The sequence below is a fragment of the Aquarana catesbeiana genome, linkage group LG07, assembly GCF_042186555.1.
Source record: "Aquarana catesbeiana isolate 2022-GZ linkage group LG07, ASM4218655v1, whole genome shotgun sequence".
Classification (NCBI taxonomy): domain Eukaryota; kingdom Metazoa; phylum Chordata; class Amphibia; order Anura; family Ranidae; genus Aquarana; species Aquarana catesbeiana.
The window spans coordinates 9656717-9679278 of record NC_133330.1 but is presented as its reverse complement, the minus strand read 5'-3'; positions in this window follow the sequence as shown (position 1 = coordinate 9679278).

The following is a 22562-nucleotide window of genomic DNA, read 5'->3' as shown; positions in this document are numbered from 1 at the left end:
GATTTGTCACTTGCCTGCCACCAGATGCCCCCAGCGGTGTCCGTCCTTATATCAGGTGCCCCCAGCATAGTGCGTCCTTACATCAGGTGCCCCAGTGGAGTCCATCCTTACATTAGGTGCCCCCAGCAGAGTCCGTCCTTTTATCAGGTGCTCCCAGCGGAGTCTGTCCTTACATCAGGTGCCCCCAGCCGAGTCCTTCCTTACATCAGGTACCCTCAACGTAGTCCATCCTTACATCAGGTTCCCCCAGCAGAGTCCGTCCTTACATCTGTGTCTGTAGCTGGCCAGCTAAGACATGCATATACAGCTAGACCTGCTAATAACCTTAATACAGTTTATATGCTCACATGTGAGAGATAAAAGCAGAGTTATTTACTGTGACTTTATATATGGATGTCATATAACAGTTAAGTTAAGCCTTTGTGACTCAGGAGTTTTGGCCAGTCACTGCCACTGTCACACTGAGCAAGAGTTTAGGCCAGTCACAGCCAGCCTTACACCTATTATTTTGTCTAGAATTTATCCAGCACATTGCTATATCTCATTATATCAGAGAGTGGACCTGAACAGATTGCAGATCCAGCCAGAGTTCAGTTTTATGGAAGCAAGTGGCCAAAATAGGTATTTAATACAGTTATATATGTTACTATTGTTATATAATGTGATTAGAACTGTATACTGTATAGGGATGAGCCGAACACCCCCCTGTTCGGTTCGCACCAGAACATGCAAACAGGAAAAAAGTTTGTTCGAACACACGAACACCTTTAAAGTGCTAATTTTAAAGGCTTATATGCAAGTTATTGTCATAAAAAGTGTTTGGGGACCTGGGTCCTGCCCCAGGGGACATGGATCAATGCAAAAAAAAGTTTTAAAAATGGACGTTTTTTCGGGAGCAGTGATTTTATGAATGCTTAAAGTGAAACAATAAAAGTGTAATATCCCTTTAAATTTCGTACCTGGGGGGTGTCTATAGTATGCCTGTAAAGGGGCGCATGTTTCCTGTGTTTAGAACAGTCTGACAGCAAAATGACATTTTAAAGGAAAAAAAGTCATTTAAAACTACTCGCAGCTATTAATGCATTGCCGGTCCGACAATACACATAGAAGTTCATTGATAAAAATGGCATGGGAATTCCCCACAGGGGAACCCCGAACCAAAATTTTTTTAAAAAGACGCGGGGGTCCCGCTAAATTCCATACCAGGCCCTTCAGGTCTGGTATGGATATTAAGGGGAACTCCGGACAAAAAAAAAAAAAAAATGACGTGGGGGTCCCCCTAAATTCCATACCAGACCCCCCGTTATTTAAGAACCGTCAGAAGAGGAGATGCGTCACACAGCGGGAGCCTCCCACCATGCCAGCATGGATGCAGAGCGGCCCAGAGAAGAAGATGAAGAAGAGAAGAAGATGAAGAAGAAAAGAAGTTGAAGAAGAGAAGAAGATGAAGAGAAGAGCGGGAGCCTCCCTCCATGCCATCATGGATGCGGAGCGGCCCAAGGAGAAGGGAAGAAGACGCCGCGGAGGAGATGCTGGACGAGAACACCGGAGGAAGAACCAGAAGAAGATGAAGGAAGATAGAAGAAAGAAGCATTTAAATAAAGGAATTGTCAAAAACTGTCTCTTGTCTTTAACATTTTTGACACTTTTTTAGTGAAATGGTAGGGGTACTTTTGGACCCCCTTACCATTTCACACAGGGGGGAGGGCCGGGATCTGGGGGTCCCCTTGTTAAAGGGGGCTTCCAGATTCCGATAAGCCCCCCGCCTGCAGACCCCACAACCACCAGCCAGGGTTGTGGGGATGAGGTCCTTGTTCTCATCAACATGGGGACAAGGTGTTTTGAGGGGCTACCCCAAAGCACCCTCCCAATGTTGAGGGCATGTGGCCTGATACGGTTCAGGAGGGGGGGCGCTCTCTCATCCACCCTCTTTTCCTGCAGCCTGCCAGGTTGCATGCTCAGATAAGGGTCTGCTATGGATTTTTGGGGGGACCCCACGCCGTTTTTTTTTTTTTTTATTTTGGCGCGGGGTTCCCCTTAATATCTATACCAGAACTGAAGGGTCTGGTATGGAATTTAGGGGGACCCCCACGTCATTTTTTTTTTACATTTTGGTTCGGGGTTCCCCTGTGGGGAATTCCCATGCCATTTTTATCAATGAACTTTTATGTGTATTGTCGGACCGGCAATGCAATAGCCGCAAGTAGTTTTAAATGACTTTTTTCCTTTGAAATGTCATTTTGCTGTCAGACTGTTCTAAACACGGGAAACATGCGCCCCTTTACAGGCATACTATAGACACCCCAGGTATGAAATTTAAAGGGATATTACACTTTTATTGTTTCACTTTAAGCATTATTAAAATCACTGCTCCCGAAAAAACAGCAGTTTTTAAAACTTTTTTTGCATTGATCCATGTCCCCTGGGGCAGGACCCAGGTCCAGGCACTTTTTATGACTTTAAAAATTAGCACTTTTGATTTTTCACATAGAGTTTTAAAGGGTGTTCCGCGGCATTTGAATTTGCCAAGAACACCCCAAATTGTTCGTTGTTCGGCAAACATGAGTTCGAACATGAGTCGAACATGAGTTCGACTCAAACTCGAAGCTCATCCCTAATACTGAACTAGTTATGTGTTCACTTGTAGTTCCACCAAACCAAACAAATCAAATCAAACAAACCAAATCAAACAAACATTTAAACAAGCAAATAAGCGTGCAAACTGCAAATTGCAATATCAAACAAGTAAAACTATTTCTTAAGCCTCAGATATACCTCTCAGAGAGATCATAAAGTGTCTAAGGAACTTTAAAGTGAAAGTACAGATACTGAAGAGAGAAATACATCTACCATTGTATGTAAAATGACAAGATTGAACAGTTGAATCGCCATTTTGTTATACTTTATTCAAACACATGTTTGTACATGCACTGCCTGCTGCTAAATTGTCAGTGTTATATATGAAGAAAAGCTGAAGTTAATAAAGAAGATATCATAAAGGTTTGGTGTGCTCTTTAAACCTACTGCTTCCATAAAATGGTGCTAGAGGAATTATAAAGTAAGAGATAGTCTTGTTTTGACTAAAAGGTCAGAGATTACAATTCTTCTAATGCCACAGTGCATAAGCCACTTCATAGCGCTGTGCCTGCCACAGTGTCCCCATCAGCGGAGCCCCTCAATACCTCTGTGTCCTCAGTGGGGCCCCTCCTTACATCTGTGTCCCCAGCGGAGTCCCTCCTTACATCTGTGTCCCCAGCGGAGTCCCTCCTTACATCTGTGTCCCCAGCAGAGCAAGCAGGGTCCTCCTTAAAACTGTGTCCCCGGCCGCACAGCCCTCCTTCAAGCCGCGTCTGTCTCTCCCCAGCTAGTTCCTTGCTTTTTCTGTGTGTTCAGCAGAGAGGGGAGGGGCCTCCCCTCTCCACTGAACACAAGGGGATTAGTCCTCACGGCACCCATCTTTTTGTAGCCCGCCGTATGTGACTTTTTTCTCACACTGAGAACAAAGCACCCGGCTGGGCGCCCGAGCGGATGCTGCTCGGCGTGATGGATTGCGCAGCAAAGCAGCTCCAAACTCCGCCAATGAAGCGCTGCGTCTGCAATCTCATGATTGCATTGACATGGCACCTCCCATAGTGCACTGTGTTCGGTGCCCAAACACAGTGCACTTAAGGATTATTTTTTTAAAGTGCCATATTTAAAAAAATTGTTTTCTTTTTTTGTGACTGCCTGGGCTGAGCAGCACCCGGGCGCCCCCTATGGACAGGCCGCCACTGCTTGTATGGCAGGTTGACAATGCTGCTGTTAATCTTAAGGCAGCAACCTAGAGCCATCTAAGGTGGATCACTTTTCAGAGGTATTTGACAGGCAGCTCAGAGGTGATATGTTGCCTCCAGGATGCCTGTTTTAACCCTTGAAAGCTTGCAGCACCATGCCACAATGTTGTGCATTACATTCACATAGCTGCCAACTGTCCCGGATTTCCCGGGACATTCCCGGGACTTGGACTTCATTCCCGGATTTGTGGTGTCCCGGGAAATGTCCCGAAAAATCCGGTTCCCGTTTTGAATCCGCCGCCGCCGCCGCTGCCGCCGCTAGAGGTCGGCGGCCGGCGGAGACATTGTCTCCGCTGGCCGCCATTTTGTTGAAGTTCAGGAAGACAGCTGGGGGGGCTAGACGAAGCTTCTGCGTCGCCGCCCACCCCCTGCCCCACTCCGCCTCGGCCCGCCCCGCTCCGCCTCACCCCGCTCCGCCTCGGCCCGCCTACCCCCCGCCCCGCTGCCAGTCTGATATGGAAAGGGGCGGGGGTTCTAGGTGGGGGGGAGCGCGCGCACCGCTGTGGGACACCTGAGGTGAGTGGGGGGGGCACTGGGGACACCTGATGTGAGGGGGGGCACTGGGGACACCTGATGTGAGTGGGGGGGGCACTGGGGACACCTGATGTGAGTGGGGGGGCACTGGGGACTCCTGATGTGAGTGGGGGGGCACTGGGGACTCCTGATGTGAGGGGGGGGCACTGGGGACACCTGATGTGAGGGGGGGCACTGGGGACACCTGATGTGAGGGGGGGGCACTGGGGACACCTGATGTGAGGGGGGGGCACTGGGGACTCCTAATGTGAGGGGGAGCTCCGCCGGGGACACCTGATGTGAGGGGGGGCTCCGCCGGGGACTCCTGGTGTGAGGGGGAGCTCCGCCGGGGACTCCTGGTGTGAGGGGGAGCTCCGCCGGGGACTCCTGGTGTGAGGGGGGCTCCGCCGGGGACTCCTGGTGTGAGGGGGGGCTCCTCTGGGGACATCTGATGTGAGGGGGGGCTCCTCTGGGGACATCTGATGTGAGGGGGGGCTCTGCCGGGGACTCCTGATGTGAGGGGGGGCTCCGCCGGGGACTCCTGATGTGAGGGGGGCTCCGCCGGGGACTCCTGATGTGAGGGGGGCTCCGCCGGGGACTCCTGATGTGAGGGGGGGCTCCGCCGGGGACTCCTGATGTGAGGGGGGGCTCCGCCGGGGACTCCTGGTGTGAGGGGGAGCTCCGCCGGGGACTCCTGGTGTGAGGGGGGGCTCCGCCGGGGACTCCTGGTGTGAGGGGGGGCTCCGCCGGGGACTCCTGGTGTGAGGGGGGCTCCGCTGGGGACATCTGATGCAAGGACGGACTCTGCTCGGACATCTGAAGCAAGGACGGACGGCTGGTGGCAGGCGACGTGGCTGGTGACACGCTCAGGGATCCCACTGATTCTGCATTATGGTGAATTGAATGATTTCATTTTATATTACAATATAATAATAGAAATAATGCGCTTCAATCATCCTGACACCATAACAACCATGGTGCCGGATTGATTGAAGTGCTAACACCAGGTGTTTGGAGTATCTTTATCTGCTGATTGTTAAACTTTCTAGAATACACATATTTCTATTGTGTAGGATCTGGGGCTGCTGCCCCGTCATTTCCCTCTCTCTCCCCCTCTCCCCCCCTCTCTCCCATTTAAGCCACGCCCACAATTTCGCGTAAACCACGCCCATGCTTCGCGCGCCGCACTTGTCTATTTTTGTTAGGCCACGCCTGCTGACGAATGCCCCGCCCCCTAATTATTGGACAGCTCCGCCTACAGCCACAAAAGTGTCCCACATTTTTTTTTTACAATGTTGGCAACTATGCATACAGTTGTAGTATGGTTGCCACCTCATCCCTTTAAACCCAAACACATATTAATTAGACAGGTTCTGTGGCTTATCTGCATTTAATTAGCCTGAGAACCTGTGTAATTCAAAGGTGTTCGGGTTTAAAGGGATGGGGTGGCAACTCTAAGATGTAGAGCAGTTGTGGCACAGCCCCATTCACTTTAACTTGTTAGTAGTACTGCCTGCCACACACGACTGTAGTATTATTTTTGCCACACCACACTCATAATGGTAAGTACTAACATGGCCATTGGCCAAGTGAACTCGTAGTTGGATGGTCTGGGGGAGGTAGAACTGTGATTTATGTGCCTATTTTTACCACCTCTCATGTAAACAAGGCCGTAGTGTTGTCAGCCTGCAACAGGAAGTGTTGTTACTAACAGGATCTCCAAGTAGGAAAATTTGCAAAAGATTAACAACAAAAAAACAAGCTACTTAAAACTGTATACAGTGAGGGATGATGACAAACATAATAGAACATTGTTTTGTGGAGTTACATACACTTTAAACATTTGCAGTGTCTACAGATGGTTGTCCTCATGTTCCTCGTGTTCCTCATGTGGGGTTTGGATTTTGAAGATGATTCTTCACCTCATTTTTGTGGTTGTGGTTTCCTCTGACCTCTCCAGGCTATCAAACCTGCTGACTTGCAGTTCTGTCAGCCTTTTAGTCCAGTTCAGGTTTGGGTACAACATACTCCTCCGGCTTATTTTTTGTTTTATGGTATCCTCTGTGACCTGAAGCAAAATGTCTTCATACATCTCTGTATACCACTCTGATCTTAACATGTCTGTACACAAAAAAAACCATCACCAATAGAATCAATGAAAGACCAAACATCTGTTAAAAAGAACAAAATATGCTGAATGTTCCGTAGTATATAGAAGAGCCACGAGGCAGAAACATAAATTACATTTCTCAGCAGATCAATGTTCTTACCCCCAGCTGTGTCCAGTCTTCATCAACACCATGTTAGCCCATGCAAAATATGTCAAATCTGAGACATGACCTTATCATGTACGGAGGAGAAAGGGGACTAAAAAGACAATCATATAAGATGCATATAAAACACAACAAGGCAGTATTTTTTATAGATTCTATGCAGGCCAGTCAAGTTCCTCCACCACAAACTCGCTCATCCATGTCTTTATGGACCTTGCTTTGTGCACTGATGCGCAGTCATGTTGGAACAGGAAGAGGCCATCCCCAAACTGATCCCACAAAGTTGGGAGCATGAAATTTTCCAAAATGTCTTGGTATGCTGATACCTTAAGACTTCCCTTCACTGATAGGCCAAACCCAACCACTGAAAAACAACAATACCACACCATAATCCCCCCTCCACCAAATAATTTGGACCATTGCACAAAGCAAGGTCCATAAAGACATGGATGAGCGAGTCTGTGGTGGAGAAACTTGAATGACCTCAATCTGATAGAACACCATTGGGATGAATTAGAGCAGTGATTGCGAGCCAGACCTTCTCATCCAACATCAGTGCATGACCTCACAAATGCTCTTCTGGAAGAATGGTCAAACATTCCCAAAGACACTCCTAAACCTTGTGGACAGCCTTACCAGAAGAGTTGAAGCGGTTATAGCTGCAAAGGGTGGCCCAACACAATATTGAACCCTATGGACTAAGACTGGGATGCCATTAAAGTTCATGTGTGTGTAAAGGCAGGCGTCCCAATACTTTTGGTAATATGGTGTATATCTGTAAAATATTGTACACCTTACACTATAGAGGTGGGGTGATCTTTTTTCACTTTGATCATTTGTTTTTGATTTTATTTTTTTACATGTTGGATATTAAAGGAGAAGTACGAGGAAAACTTGTTTGGCTCTCCTTCTCCTGCGGATCACAGGAGTGCAATTCGTTCTGCACTCCTGTGACCCATTTTCAGCAGACAGTGGGCTGAAGCCCGCTATAGGCTGACAACACAGAACCGGTCCAGGCTGCCGAAAGATCATGACAATTTGGTCGGGATCCACCCACAACCATGGACCTGTCAGGAACCATCAATCAGGCAGCACAGTGGTGTAGTGGTTAGCACCCTCACCTAACAGCAATAGGGTCGCTGGTTCAAATCCCGACCATGACACCACCTGCCTGGAATTGCATGTTCTTCCTGTGCCTGCATGGGTTTCTTCTGGGTACTCCCGTTTCCTCACACACTACAAAGACATGCTGGTAGGTTAATCAGATCCTGTCCACAAAATTGGTCCTAGTATGTGTATATGTTTGTAAGCGTGTCAGGACCCTGCAGGGTAAAGGACCATGCTATATCAAGATTCAACTCAGAGACAGAAATGCGGTAAAATTCACACCTTTTAATGTAATGGTAAAAAAATGGCACCGATCAGTAAACGTAGTCAAGACATAAGCCAGGGATTGGAAGCTAACAGGGGTAACCAGACAAGCCAGTGATCAGGAAACCAGAGATCAGCATAAAAATATGGGGTTCTTGCGAGCCACAAGTGGACCAATGCCTCTAAAGCGTAAGTCAACTATTTATAGCAGCAAACACTTCACCACGTTTCATTCCGTGTATTAAAATATATAAACAATTGTGCCTGCGCTAAAAAATATGAACTAAGTAGAAGAATCGTGCAGAAATATTAAATTAAAACCGTAATCAATATGCTAAGAATATATATATATATACACACACACATACATACATACATACATACATACATACATACATACATACATACATACATACATACATATATATATATATATAAATATACATATAAATGTGCAATCCTTATATATGAAAAACCTCAAAGTACATACACAAAAAAGTGAAATCCTTATATATAAAATGCTCAAAGTGCATCAAGCATGGATATAAACATAAAATCTAAGTGCAAATCCTGTGGCAATCAAGTGTCCAATCAGAATACAATCGGCTAATTAAAACCAAAACAAAAAAGTACAAGTATTCAGTGTCCATAAATTAAGTGTCCATCAAGCTTCTCCTGAATGGTGTCCAAATCACAACAAGCTGGATGTGCTCTCCCGTGATCCCCCACTTGTGCTTGCGCTCACCTCTATTCGTGTGACACGGTAGTTAAACAGTGTCTAACACGCATTGGGGCCACTCCTGGGCTCACTCAGGGTACATTGATGTATGTTCAATCCTCTCAGGTAAAGCCAAATATCATTCATAAAAAGGAAAAAGAGAGCTCCATGGTGTAATATAGTAAGGGATTTATTTAAAGTAAAAGATATTCCTCCAGGAGGATACTCACAATATGCGGGTGCTACAGTGCACCAAACTATCCAGGTATAATTCGTTAACCACGGCTCGTATGGCGTGCGGTGTGGTGTGTGTTCACCTCCTTCCCTGCTGACAGCTCCATCCTACCCCTCCCCGACGCGTATTCGGCACAGGGATTACGTGCCTTCCTATGGGGGAAGGAAGGCACGTGATGAATGATATTTGGCTTTACCTGAGAGGATTGAACATACATCAATGTACCCTGAGTGAGCCCAGAAGTGGCCCCAATGCGTGTTAGACACTGTTTAACTACCGTGTCACACGAATAGAGGTGAGCGCAAGCACAAGTGGGGGATCACGGGAGAGCACATTAAGCTTGTTGTGATTTGGACACCATTCAGGAGAAGCATGATGGACACTTAATTTATGGACACTGAATATTTGCACTTTTTTGTTTTGGTTTTAATTAGCCGATCGTATTCTGATTGGACATTTGATTGCCACAGGATTTGCACTTAGATTTTATGTTTATATCCATGCTTGATGCACTTTGAGCATTTTATATATAAGGATTTCACTTTTTTGTGTATGCACTTTGAGGTTTTTCATATAGAAGGATTGCACATTATATGTATATTTATATATATATGTCTTTATTAGCATATTGATTACGGTTTTAATTTAATATTTCTGCACGATTCTTCTACTTAGTTCATATTTTTTAGCGCAGGCACAATTGTTTATACAGAGATCAGCATAGTCAGAGGCAGAAGAACAGGATCAGGAACAAGAAGACATGTCAGTATTGGCTTGTCCCCCTCTTTCCTGACCTGCCGGGCTGCATGCTCAGATAAGGGTCAGGCATGGATTTTGGAGGGATCCCATGCCGTTTTTGTTTATTAATTTTGGATTTTTTTTTCACTTTTTATATTGCTGGCAATTTTTTTTTATTCATCTGCCAGCAGGGAAGCCAATTGACAGCTGAAGACTCATCGGTTGTTAAGGACACGGCGACCAACTTCCCGGCATCTTTCACTGTGCCCTAATTGGGCAAAGTTTTGCCCAATCAGGGCTTAGAATTGTGCATTGTGGGGCGCTCAGCGGGTGAACATCCTGTCGAGCGCCACGCAAATCTGGGTGTTCGCTCGGCCCAAACCGTTTGCCCAACACTACAAAGTTACATAGTTAGGTTGAAAAAAGTCCATCTAGTTCAACCCTAAAAATAAATAAAATTAAAAAAAAATCATACAATCCCATATACACAATCCTTCACCCTCAGTTGATCCAGAGGAAGGCAAAAAACCCCAGCAAAGCATCATCCAATTTGCTACAGCAGGGGAAAAAATGTCCTTCCTGATCCCCTGAGAGGCAATCACATTTTCCCTGAATCAACTTTACCTATAAATGTCAGTACCCAGTTATATTCTGTACATTTAAGAAAGAATCCAAGACTTTCTTAAAGCAATCTACTGATCTGTCCAGAGCCACCTCTGGAGGGAGCCTATTCTACATTTTCACAGCTCTTCCTGTGAAGAAACCTTTCCGTATTTAGAGATGAAATCTATTTTCCTCTAGATGTAAAGAGTGCCCCCTTATCCTCTGTGATGACCATAAAGTGAATAACACAACACCGAGTTCACTATATGGACCCCTTATATATTTATACATGGAGATCATATCCCCCTTAATCTCCTCTTCTCAAGAGAGAATAAATTCAGTCAGTGGTGGGACAAGGTAATTCAGTGCCCAGGGCGAAGATGCCAAAATGCGCCCCCCCCTGAGCAGGGGGCGGAGCTAGTTGAAGCATGTGTAATGGTTGCGGAGTACACCAGTAATGGCTGCCCAAGGTTGATTTCTGAAGACTGTAAATGGAGCTCAAGAACTAGCTGAAGCTGATCTTGGCTTCTGTCAAATGGTCCTGCTGGAAATCCTCCTTTGATCAGCGGGCTGCAGCGCCGATCATTGTATTCTGATCAGTGGAGGAGTCCTGCTGTCAGAGTACAATAGAACAGAGGGCAGAGGGGAGTTTCTGAATCCACCTTGTTTGTGTGCATGCAGGGATCTATTAGTTTTTCTTCCAGCAGGCTGAACAAAAAAAATTAAAGTGGTGTTCCGGCCGAAATTATACTTTTTAAATAAAAATACCCCTATAATACACAAGCTTAATGTATTCTAGTAAAGTTAGTCTGTAAACTAAGGTCTGTTTTGTTAGTTTATAGCATTAGTTTGTTATTTTATAAACTTACAGCAGGCCGTGGCCATCTTAAGTGTGGGCATCTGAAGCCAGACTGTATTTCTTCCTGGATCTCATCCTTGCAGATCTCACACATGCTCAGTGCAGCACAAGCAGTGTAATAGGTTTCAGGTTAGGTTTCCATAGCAACAGCAGTGTCAGAGGAAGTTGCCGCCCCTTCCCAGAAGGCATTGCAAACAGGAAATGATGTGATGGGCCACGGCCAGGGAGGAGGAAGTGAAAAATGAATACAGCAAATATACAGTAGGTGCTGAGAAAAAAAATAATAAAAATATCCAATTCGTTTACAGTGCACAGTTTAGTGAGGGATGCTGAAGAGTTGTAAAAGTGGGTGGAACTCCACTTGAATAGTGTGTACCCAGTAGGGTTCTCCCGATACCACTTTTTTAGGACCGAGTACAAGTACCGATACTTTTTTCAAGTACTCACCGATACCGATTACCGATACTTTTTTTAATGTCATGTGACAGTGTTTTCTTTTTTTTTTTTGGGGGGGTGAACGGTGTATGTGTGTGTGTTTTTTTTTTTTATTTACAATTTTTATTTTTTACAATAATATTTTTTTTATTCTTTATTGCAATATGTGTTTTTTTTGTTTTGTTTTTTTAATCAGCCCTGTTGGGGGGCTTTGGTGAGATATCAGGGGTCTTAACAGACCTCTGATATCTCCCCCTTGAGACAGAGAAAGAGACCGAGGATAGAGATTCCCCAGTCCCTTTCTCTGCAGCCTCAGCTGCACTGAGAATGAATGGAGAGAAGACAGCGGCTCCTCTCCATTCATAAACTGACACATCGTAATCACAGGAGATCACAATGTTTCAGTTATGTGAATAGACAGAGTCAGCTGACTCTGTCCATTCACAAAGGAAGGTGGAGGAGGACGGTGGAACGGAGGGGGAGAACGGAGGGGGACAGAGAAGGAGAGGGGAACGGAGGGGACAACGGAGAGACACAGGGAAGGAGAGAGGAACGGAGGGGACAGCGGAGAGACACAGGGAAGGAGAGAGGAACGGAGGGGACAGCGGAGAGACACAGGGAAGGAGAGAGGAACGGAGGGGACAGCGGAGAGACACAGGGAAGGAGAGAGGAACGGAGGGGACAGCGGAGAGACACAGGGAAGGAGAGAGGAACGGAGGGGACAGCGGAGAGACACAGGGAAGGAGAGAGGAACGGAGGGGGACAGCGGAGAGACACAGGGAAGGAGAGAGGAACGGAGGGGGACAGCGGAGAGACACAGGGAAGGAGAGAGGAACGGAGGGGACAGCGGAGAGACACAGGGAAGGAGAGAGGAACGGAGGGGGACAGCGGAGAGACACAGGGAAGGAGAGAGGAACGGAGGGGCACAGCAGAACGGAGGGGACAGCGGAGAGGCACAGGGAAGGAGAGAGGAACGGAGGGGGACAGAAAAGGAGAGGGGAATGGAGGGGACAACGGAGAGGCACAGCAGAACGGAGGGGGACAGCGGAGAGACACAAGGAAGGAGAGAGGAACGGAGGGGGACAGAGAAGGAGAGGGGAATGGAGGGGACAACGGAGAGGCACAGCAGAACGGAGGGGGACAGCGGAGAGACACAGGGAAGGAGAGAGGAACGGAGGGGGACAGCGGAGAGACACAGGGAAGGAGAGAGGAACGGAGGGGGACAGCGGAGAGACACAGGGAAGGAGAGAGGAACGGAGGGGGACAGCGGAGAGACACAGGGAAGGAGAGAGGAACGGAGGGGGACAGCGGAGAGACACAGGGAAGGAGAGAGGAACGGAGGGGGACAGCGGAGAGACACAGGGAAGGAGAGAGGAACGGAGGGGGACAGCGGAGAGACACAGGGAAGGAGAGAGGAACGGAGGGGGACAGCGGAGAGACACAGGGAAGGAGAGAGGAACGGAGGGGGACAGCGGAGAGACACAGGGAAGGAGAGAGGAACGGAGGGGGACAGCGGAGAGACACAGGGAAGGAGAGAGGAACGGAGGGGGACAGCGGAGAGACACAGGGAAGGAGAGAGGAACGGAGGGGACAGCGGAGAGACACAGGGAAGGAGAGAGGAACGGAGGGGACAGCGGAGAGACACAGGGAAGGAGAGAGGAACGGAGGGGGACAGCGGAGAGACACAGGGAAGGAGAGAGGAACGGAGGGGGACAGCGGAGAGACACAGGGAAGGAGAGAGGAACGGAGGGGGACAGCGGAGAGACACAGGGAAGGAGAGAGGAACGGAGGGGGACAGCGGAGAGGCACAGGGAAGGAGAGAGGAACGGAGGGGACAGCGGAGAGACACAGGGAAGGAGAGAGGAACGGAGGGGACAGCGGAGAGACACAGGGAAGGAGAGAGGAACGGAGGGGGACAGCGGAGAGACACAGGGAAGGAGAGAGGAACGGAGGGGACAGCGGAGAGACACAGGGAAGGAGAGAGGAACGGAGGGGACAGCGGAGAGACACAGGGAAGGAGAGAGGAACGGAGGGGACAGCGGAGAGACACAGGGAAGGAGAGAGGAACGGAGGGGGACAGCGGAGAGACACAGGGAAGGAGAGGGGAACGGAGGGGACAGCGGAGAGGCACAGGGAAGGAGAGAGGAATGGAGGGGACAGCGGAGAGACACAGGGAAGGAGAGAGGAACGGAGGGGACAGCGGAGAGACACAGGGAAGGAGAGAGGAACGGAGGGGACAGCGGAGAGACACAGGGAAGGAGAGAGGAACGGAGGGGGACAGCGGAGAGACACAGGGAAGGAGAGAGGAACGGAGGGGGACAGCGGAGAGACACAGGGAAGGAGAGAGGAACGGAGGGGGACAGAGGAGAGACACAGGGAAGGAGAGAGGAACGGAGGGGGACAGAGGAAAGGAGGGGGCATGGAGGAGGATGCAGTGACAGTCAGCCGTGAGCGATCACCGCTGTATGTCACTAAAGCTGCTGAAAGCCGCTGGGGGAGAAGCTTGTAACTCCCCCACGCGCCGATCACAGCTGTCTTCCAGGTATCGGTGGAAGCATCGGGAGCATTTGCCCGAGTACAAGTACTTGGCCAAATGCTCGGTATCGGTGCCGATACCGATACTAGTATCGGGACAACTCTAGTACCCAGCTTTAGACAATGTGTCAGGGAAAACATTTGTCGTTCTAAGTAATCACACACATGAACAGTAAAAGGTGAGCATACACTTTACAATCTGATTGTACAATTTCTGCACAATCTCCCTTCGATTTACCAAAACGTTGTAAAATGAGGACAGACCTAAACAATTCATTATCCAGTTAGTAGTATCCAATCAGGTAGACCTTTGTACTACATAGTTGGTGGTAGATCCAAAATATATTGTACAATCAGATTGTATAGTGAATGGTAAGCTGGCCATAGATGGATCAGTTTTTCTGAGTGTGTGATTGAAAAAAAACTTGTCCGACCCCCCTCATCCACACAAGGGAGGAGACATTGCATTCTGATAGTGGTCAGAATACATTGATTAGCGCTGAAGATCAAAAGGAAAATTTTCCATCAAGCTGGTTTGAGAGAAGTTGATTATATTAGATCGACCTCTTTAGCAGGAATGGCCATAGATGGTTTGAAACTCATCTAGTCCTTGGTGAACCACCTGAATTTCCATCCATGTCCAGACTTGGTAGCTCCTGTGTAAAATCCCTGTCTGTTTCTGATGCCTGAGGAGCTGGGGAAATCACTAAGCCTCCATGTACATGAGTTGTTTAGGGCCATTCAGACATGTGCGTCCTGTGCAGAGCTCTCTTGTGCATTGTGTGCATCCCCGTGCCAGTGTTCTATTCATTTCTATTGGGACCCAAACCTGCATGTCATATTAGAATACAGAGGCTGTGTGCATGCAACCTCTTGTCCCAGTAGAAATGAATGGAGTGCTGGCACAGGGTTGCACTCAATGCTCATGCATCCCCATGCTGTTAAAGACAAAGCTGCATGGGAGCCACATGTCTGCACCTAATCTTAAAAGGTCCTTAACCACTTACCGACCGCCGCACGACGATGTACGTCCAAACTTTGGCGGTGGATATCGTTGTAATGGTAGCAGCTAGCTGCCATAACCCCGGAATCCCCGTTTTCGTGCGGCGGCCGGATTTCAGATAAAAGTGGTCCCTGCGGCGGATTCGCCGCGAGATCACTTTTATCGGTGGCGGGAGAGGGGCTCCCACCACGATCTGGTGCCCTCCGCCGCTTACCAGAGCCGTCGGTAGCGGCGGAGGCGATCGCGTCCTCCTCTGTGGTGTGTCTGGAGACGAGTGAGAGATGGCGCCCACTCGTCTCCATGACACTGCTGGGCGGAAGCGACGTCAAAACATCACTTCCGTCCACGCCTCTTAAACGCACATTTTTTTCAAATGTCATTTTTTTATTGCATTTTAGAGTAAATATGAGATGTGAGGTCTTTTTGACCTCAGATCTCATATTTAAGAGGTCCTGTCATGCTTTTTTCTATTACAAGGGATGTTTACATTCCTTGTAATAGGAATAAAAGTGACACCATTTTTTTTTTTAATAGGTGTAAAAATAAATAAAATATTGTAAAATAAATAATAAAAAAAAAAAAATTTAAACCCCCCGTCCCGACGAGCTCGTGCGCAGAAGCGAACGCATATGCGAGTAGCACCCTCATATGAAAATGGTGGTCAAACCACGTATGTGAGGTATCGCAGCGACCGGTAGAGCGAGAGCAATAATTCTAGCCCTAGACCTCCTCTAGGGCTAGAATTATTGGGCGATCTCCCCTTCCTTACGCTGCTTAGATTTTATTTTAATTGTGATCACTTTTATCCATTTTTTGTATGGTATTTTTAGAAATAAAAATCCCTGGTTTACCTGCACTATGCAGAAGCTTTTTATTTTTTATTTGCATATTATCCCGATGCAAGAAACTGCCTTCCAGTAGCCCTACTTCCATCACGGGGTCTGGATCAAATCTGTCCCCGGCTTCTCCTTGGAACACATCCTTGAGGTCTATTGGCTGATATCCAGTTGGCGGCCCTTCCTGATGTTTCTTCACCCCACCAGAGAAGTCGAGAAGTGAGACAGAGGTTCCACCGTTCCGGATATCGTTTTCCAGCCTAGGTTTGGCTCCATGCACCATTGACTCCATGTCAAATGACAGTGGAGTCCACGTCATCTGGTAAGAATACCCATCTTATCTTACTTCCTGATGTTTTCATTCTGATGCCCCATATCGAGATGTTGGTTTACAGCTACGGAAGTTCTGTACCCCGTTGTTGACTCACAGTCACAGATCCACACCGTGCACCATTGACTTTATTTTCTAGTTTCACATCATTTTTTGGTCCATACCAGTTCCTCTTAATAATTTGAGTTTGGAATCATCCATTTACCATATGTGGACACTTTATACTGTGTTTGTTCATTTCATTTCACTTATGGTTTTTGCACATATGCTTTACTGTTCAGTACAGCATCTCTTACTTAATTGTTTCACTACACCCTAACTTCCTATTACTTCTTAGCGCTGCATTTTTTTCCCACTAGACCTCTGTACCATAAAATATGCAACCTGTAGAATTTTTTAAACGTCGCCTATGGAGATTTTTGAGGGTAAAAGTTTGACGCCATTTCACGAGCGGGTGCAATTTTCAAGCGTGACATGTTGGGTATCAATTTATTTGGCGTAACATTATATTTCACAATATAAAAAAAATTGGGCTAACTTTATTAGTTGTCTTATTTATCTTATCTTACTGTTGTCTTATTTTTTTTATTCAAAAAAGTGAATTTTTTCCCAAAAAAGTGCGCTTTTAAGACCGCTGCGCAAATACGGTGCAAAAAAAAAGTATTGCAACGACCGCCATTTTATTCTCTAGGGTGTAAGAAGAAAAACCATATATAATGTTTGGGGGTTCTAAGTAAATTTTCTAGCAAAAAACCCGTTTTAAACATGTAAACACCTAAAATCCAAAATGAGGCTGGTCCTTAAGTGGTTAAAAAAAACAGAATCAGAAAGAACAGTTGTCTTGATGTTATAGTGACAGTATCATCTCTTCAGTTAGATTTTTCGCCTGCACAATATCTTCTACACCTATCCAAACAACGCTATTACAAATCGATCCCAATGCATATGGTTAATGCTGCCAGGATGTGTGTTCCAGTGCATTGGCGATCGACATCCCCGCCTTCTGTTATGGAATGGATCCAGCGAATCAATCGCATAGCGGAGATGGAGGAACTGATCTAAATTACCTTAGATAAGGCTGGGAAATTCACTACCACCTGGGATCCTTGGATATCATTTAAAAGCTCTCAATCATTCAAGGATCTCTTGAGTGAGGCAGCATCACTTACCAATGAACCATTTAAGTTCCTTTCCACGTAGCTATACCTGTGTTACAGGAAGAATGCTATACTTCTTATTTGACTCCCAGATAGTGGAGAGGGCAGTTGGTGATAACCTCACCCCCTCTTCCCACCTACTCTAGACCTAATCTACCCCCGCCTACTCTATTTTTCTTTCTTCTTTGTCCCCCCCTTTTTTTTTTTTTTTAATTGCTTTGCCCCCTTTTGCTCGTCCAGAATAGCTCTCAAGCCACAAGTGGGTTGTATATAACGGGCCGCACCATACGGAGAAGATATGTTATCACGACATAGAAGTGATGCACTCTTCTACACAAAATAGACGTTACTTCACCTGTTAATTTTTCTGTTGTTATTGTAATCTCTTGGTTCTTTCTTTTTGGTCTTTTAAATGGGGGTTACGAGTTCCCGGGGATAGCTCGACTGGAAAATTTGCAGAAGTTCATGTGCTAAGAATGCTGTAACCAATGTATAACTTTTAGCCCCCTTTCACACGGACGGATTGTCTATCCGTTTTTCTTCCATCCGTCGACGGACGACAATGCATTCCTATGGGCAAACGGATGACCATCGGTTACCATCAGTTAACCTCCGCTTCCGTTTTTATATCCATTTTTTTTTTTTTTTTTTACGTACAAAGCTACGTCCAGATCCATCAAAACGGATATTAACTGACAATGTCCGTCAACGACCGATCAGTTAAGATCCGTTTTGAAGAAATAATTCAAAGTTCATACTTTGACAAATAAAAAAAACAAAGTGAAAAAAATCTATTTTAAAAGGGTTATGCAGAATAATAAAACTAAAACAGTTTTGAACATATCATGTGCTTTTGTGTCTTTTTATGCTATCAAAACACAATGAAATACCCAAATTAATGAATTAATAAATTTAAATTTGCACTGCTATATATATATATGTACTGCCATGAAACTTCCCCTGATGGAGGTAGAAAGTAGTCGGCAAATTGTTCACGCATGGCAATGTAGGATGGGTGGAGCAATGCTTTCTAGGTAATTTCCTTAAATGCAAAGAAACTGCTGTAAATGGATGAAAAAACGGATGAAAATGTGTACAATAATGGATGAAAACAGATATTAACGGAACGGAAGACGGATGAAAACGGAGATTAACGGAACGGATGAAGACGGATGAAGCAACGGATAAGAACTGATACGCTTTTAACGTGGCTAAACTGACGGTGCCCTTGTGAAAGGGGTCTTATGCCCTATCCCTTCATTCTTTTTTCTTTCTGTAACCCCATGGAAATCTCAATAAAATGTTTATGCAAAAAAAAAAAAAAAAAAGAACAGTTGTCTTCACAGCTAGAACTGTGATATCATGCCTGAATGAAGATCACCTGTTAGTTGAGTAGTGGCAGCCTCAGGAGCACAGAGACAGAGGAGAGAGACACCACTCACTTTACAGTAGGACTGCAGAGGAGGGGACCCGAGGGTAAGGGCACAGGAGGGGAGGGGTCACAACACAGAGGAGGAGTCATCTCCACATTATCCAGAGCAGGGAGGAAAAAAACAGGAGGCTAGGGGGCGGAGCTGGTGATGTCACACAGACATCGGGACACTCTGAGAGTAGGAGTGATAGGAATAAATGGAGAGGGGGAGGAGCCGCTGTCCAGGCAAGCAGAGGGGCAGGAAAGCTGCATGTATCTGGAATCGTAGGAAAGCATTCATATGCTTTCCCAACCTCATGCGCCCCGCCCACTCCACTGACTTTCCTGTCGCTCAGGGACTAGTACAGTGCACTGTGCAGGCAGGGGATGGGTGTAGTGCTACAATCTAGCCTACACACAGGAACAAAGCCGCTTTCTGCCTACTCTGTTAGATATGGCACTCGGCAGCACATTCTGTGCTGGGTTTGGTTACACCCTGCAGACAGCGCCCTCTTCCTATAACTAAATCATTCCGCTCAGGGCAGCTGCCCGTCCCCCCCACCCCTAGTACCGGCCCTGAATTCAGTTCATCTAATCTTTCCTCATAGCTGAGCTCCTCCATGCCTCTTATCAGTTTGGTTCCTCTTCTCTGCACTTTCTCCAGTTCCCCGATATCCTTTTTGAGAACTGGTGCCCAAAACTGAACTGCATATTCCAGATGAGGTCTTACTAATGATTTGTACAGATGATGTCTCTCTCTCTGGAGTCCATACCTCTCTTATACAAGAAAGGACTTTGCTTGCTTTGGGAACCGCAGCTTGGCATTGCATGTTATTATTGAGCCTATGATCTACCAAAACCCCCAGATCCTTCTCCACTATGGATCCCCCCAGTTGTACTCCCCCTAGCATGTATGATGTATATTCTTAGCCCTCAAGTGCAGAACTTTACATTTATCAACATTAAACCTCATCTGCCACATAGTCGCCCAATTAGACAGAGCATTGAGGTTGGCTTGTAAATTGGAGACATCCTGTAAGGACGTTATTCCACTGCATAGCTTGGTGTCATCTGCAAAGACTGAAATGGTATTTCTAATCCCAGACCCATTATCATTTATAAAGGCACTACTAAGGGTCCCAGCACTGAACCTTGGGGTACACCACTGATAACCTTAGACCAGGGGTAGGCAACCTCGGCCCTCCAGCTGTGGTGAAACTACAAGTCCCATGAGACATTGCAAGACCCTGACAATCACAGGCATGACTCCTAGAGGCAGAGGCATGATGGGATTTGTAGATTCACCACAGCACTGACCTTGGCCTGTTAATCGACCATGTTTTTGCCTGCCACTTAGACTGATCTTTTGGCCATCTACTTCAGTACACAGGGGTCTTACATATGTGAGGGGCTTTAGAATAGCATTTTTTTGTGCTCCCAGAACAGGGTCTGGTTGCCCGGAGGCTTCAAAGCGTTTTGGGTGGGAGAAGCCTCTACCCCTGTCCCCCGGCCCTAAGTGTGATGGTTCTTCCTACTGCCTGGACCAATACTTTGGCTGTGCTGACCATATTGCTGCCTGTAATGACCCATGACATTATGGACCATGTTTCTTCCTGCTGCTTGGACCAATACTTTGGCTGTGTTGACCATATATCTGCCTGCTGCCTCTACTGACTTTGGACAGTATTTCTGCCAGGACACCTCTGCCTGCTACCTGGACCTGTACTTTGGCTGTGCTCTGGCTGTGCACTGTCTATGGACAGTATTCAGTACTTTGGCTGTGCTCTGGCTGTCTACTGAACTATGGACAGTATTCCTGCCTGCTGCCTGGATGATTGCTTTTGCTGTCGCTGACCTCATTCCTGCCTGCTGCCTGGACCGATGCTCTCCTCTGTGGACCACTGCACTTCTAAAACCACAGGTAATCTTATGTTATTTGGTATGTACCAACTATGTGTTAGAAATATGAAGGGCCTTCAAAAATGTGATTGTAGTCAGAAAATGATATGTGTAATTAATGCTGCTAGAATGCCTGGAGGTGCTACTTCACTGTTGGGCCTCTGTATGTAGCCAGGCTATGTAAGAGTCTCAAACATGTGGTATGTCCATACTCAGAAGGAGTAGCGGAATGTATTTTGGGGTGTCATTTTTGCTATGTACATGCTATGTGTTAGAAATATCTTATAAAAGGGACAACTTTGTGTAAAAAAAAAATGCATTTTCATTTTTTTTCCACATTTTCCAAAAACTTCTAGAAAAAAAATGAACTGTTCAAAAGACTCATTATGCCTCATAGATTATACGTTGGGGTGTTTTCTTTCCAAAATGGGGTCATTTTGTGGACAATGCCATTGTCCTGGTGCTCAAGGGCCTTCAAAAGTGTAATAGGTGGTTGAGAAAGGATATGTGCAATTTATGCTTGTAGAAAGCCTGAAAGTGCTACTTCACTGTTGGGCCTTTGTATGTGGCCAGGCTGTGTAAAAGTCCCACACATGTGGTATTGCCATACTCGGGAGGAGTAGCAGAATGTATTTTGGGGTGCAGTTGCAATTATGCATATGCTGTGTGAGAGAAATAACCTGTTAATATGACCAGTTTGTGTAAAAAAAAAAAAAAAATCTTAAAATTTCCCAAGAATTGTGTGAAAAAATTACAACTTCAAAAAACTCACCATGCCTCTTACTAAATACCTTGGACTGTCTACTTTCCAAAAAGGGGTCATTTGGGGGGTATTTGTACTTTCCTGGCTTCTAAGGCTCGATTCACATCTATGCATGTTGCTTTTGAGCGTTTCTGGAGTTTTTTTATGTGATGCTTGCCACGTTTTTGCATTTTTTTTTTTTTTTTTTTTTTTTACAGTTTTTTTTTTTAGACTGTATACAGTCTAAAAAAAAAAAAAAAAAAAAACGCCAAAAAAGCAAAACGCATCAAAAACGCTGCAAAAACACTGCATTTGCATTTTTGATGCTGGTCCATTTAATTCTATTACATGCAAAATGCTGCATTTTGCATGAAAAAAGTCCCTGACCCTTTCCAAAAACGCAGAGGTACAAAAAGGCATTGATGTGAACATGTTCCATAGGAACCCATGTTAAAAAATTCCCATGCATTTCTGCAAAATGCAAAATGCATAAAAAAAGCGCTAGTGTGAATGGAGCCTCAGTGTCGGTTCACACTGAGGCAGCGCGACTTGCAGCGCGACTGCCTCAGGCGACCTGGACACGACAGGGGCGGTGACTTGCAAAACGACTTCTATATAGAAGTCTATGCAAGTCGCCTCAAGTCACCCCCAAAGTAGTACAGGAACCTTTTTCTAAGTCGGAGTGACTTGCGTCGCTCCGATTAGAACGGTTCCATTGTACAGAACGGGATGCTACTTGTCAGGCGGCTAAGTCGCCTGACAAGTCGTCCTAGTGTGAACCGAGCCTTAGGCTCGGTTCACACTACCGCGACTTGGGATTCGACTTGTCAGACTTCAAGTCGCCCCAAGTCGCTTGACATCAGAAATTGCATTCAAGTTAACGAGAGCCGTCTTAATGTACGCTACTGAAGTCGCTCCGACTTCAGAAAAGGTTCCTGTACTACTTCAATCCGACTTCTAGGTGACTTGTACCCATTGATTTCAATGGAAGTTGCCTCCAAAGTCGGATTGTGTCTTAACTGAAGCAACAATACAGGAAGAGAAGATGGTTTTCTCAAGCAAACCCCTCC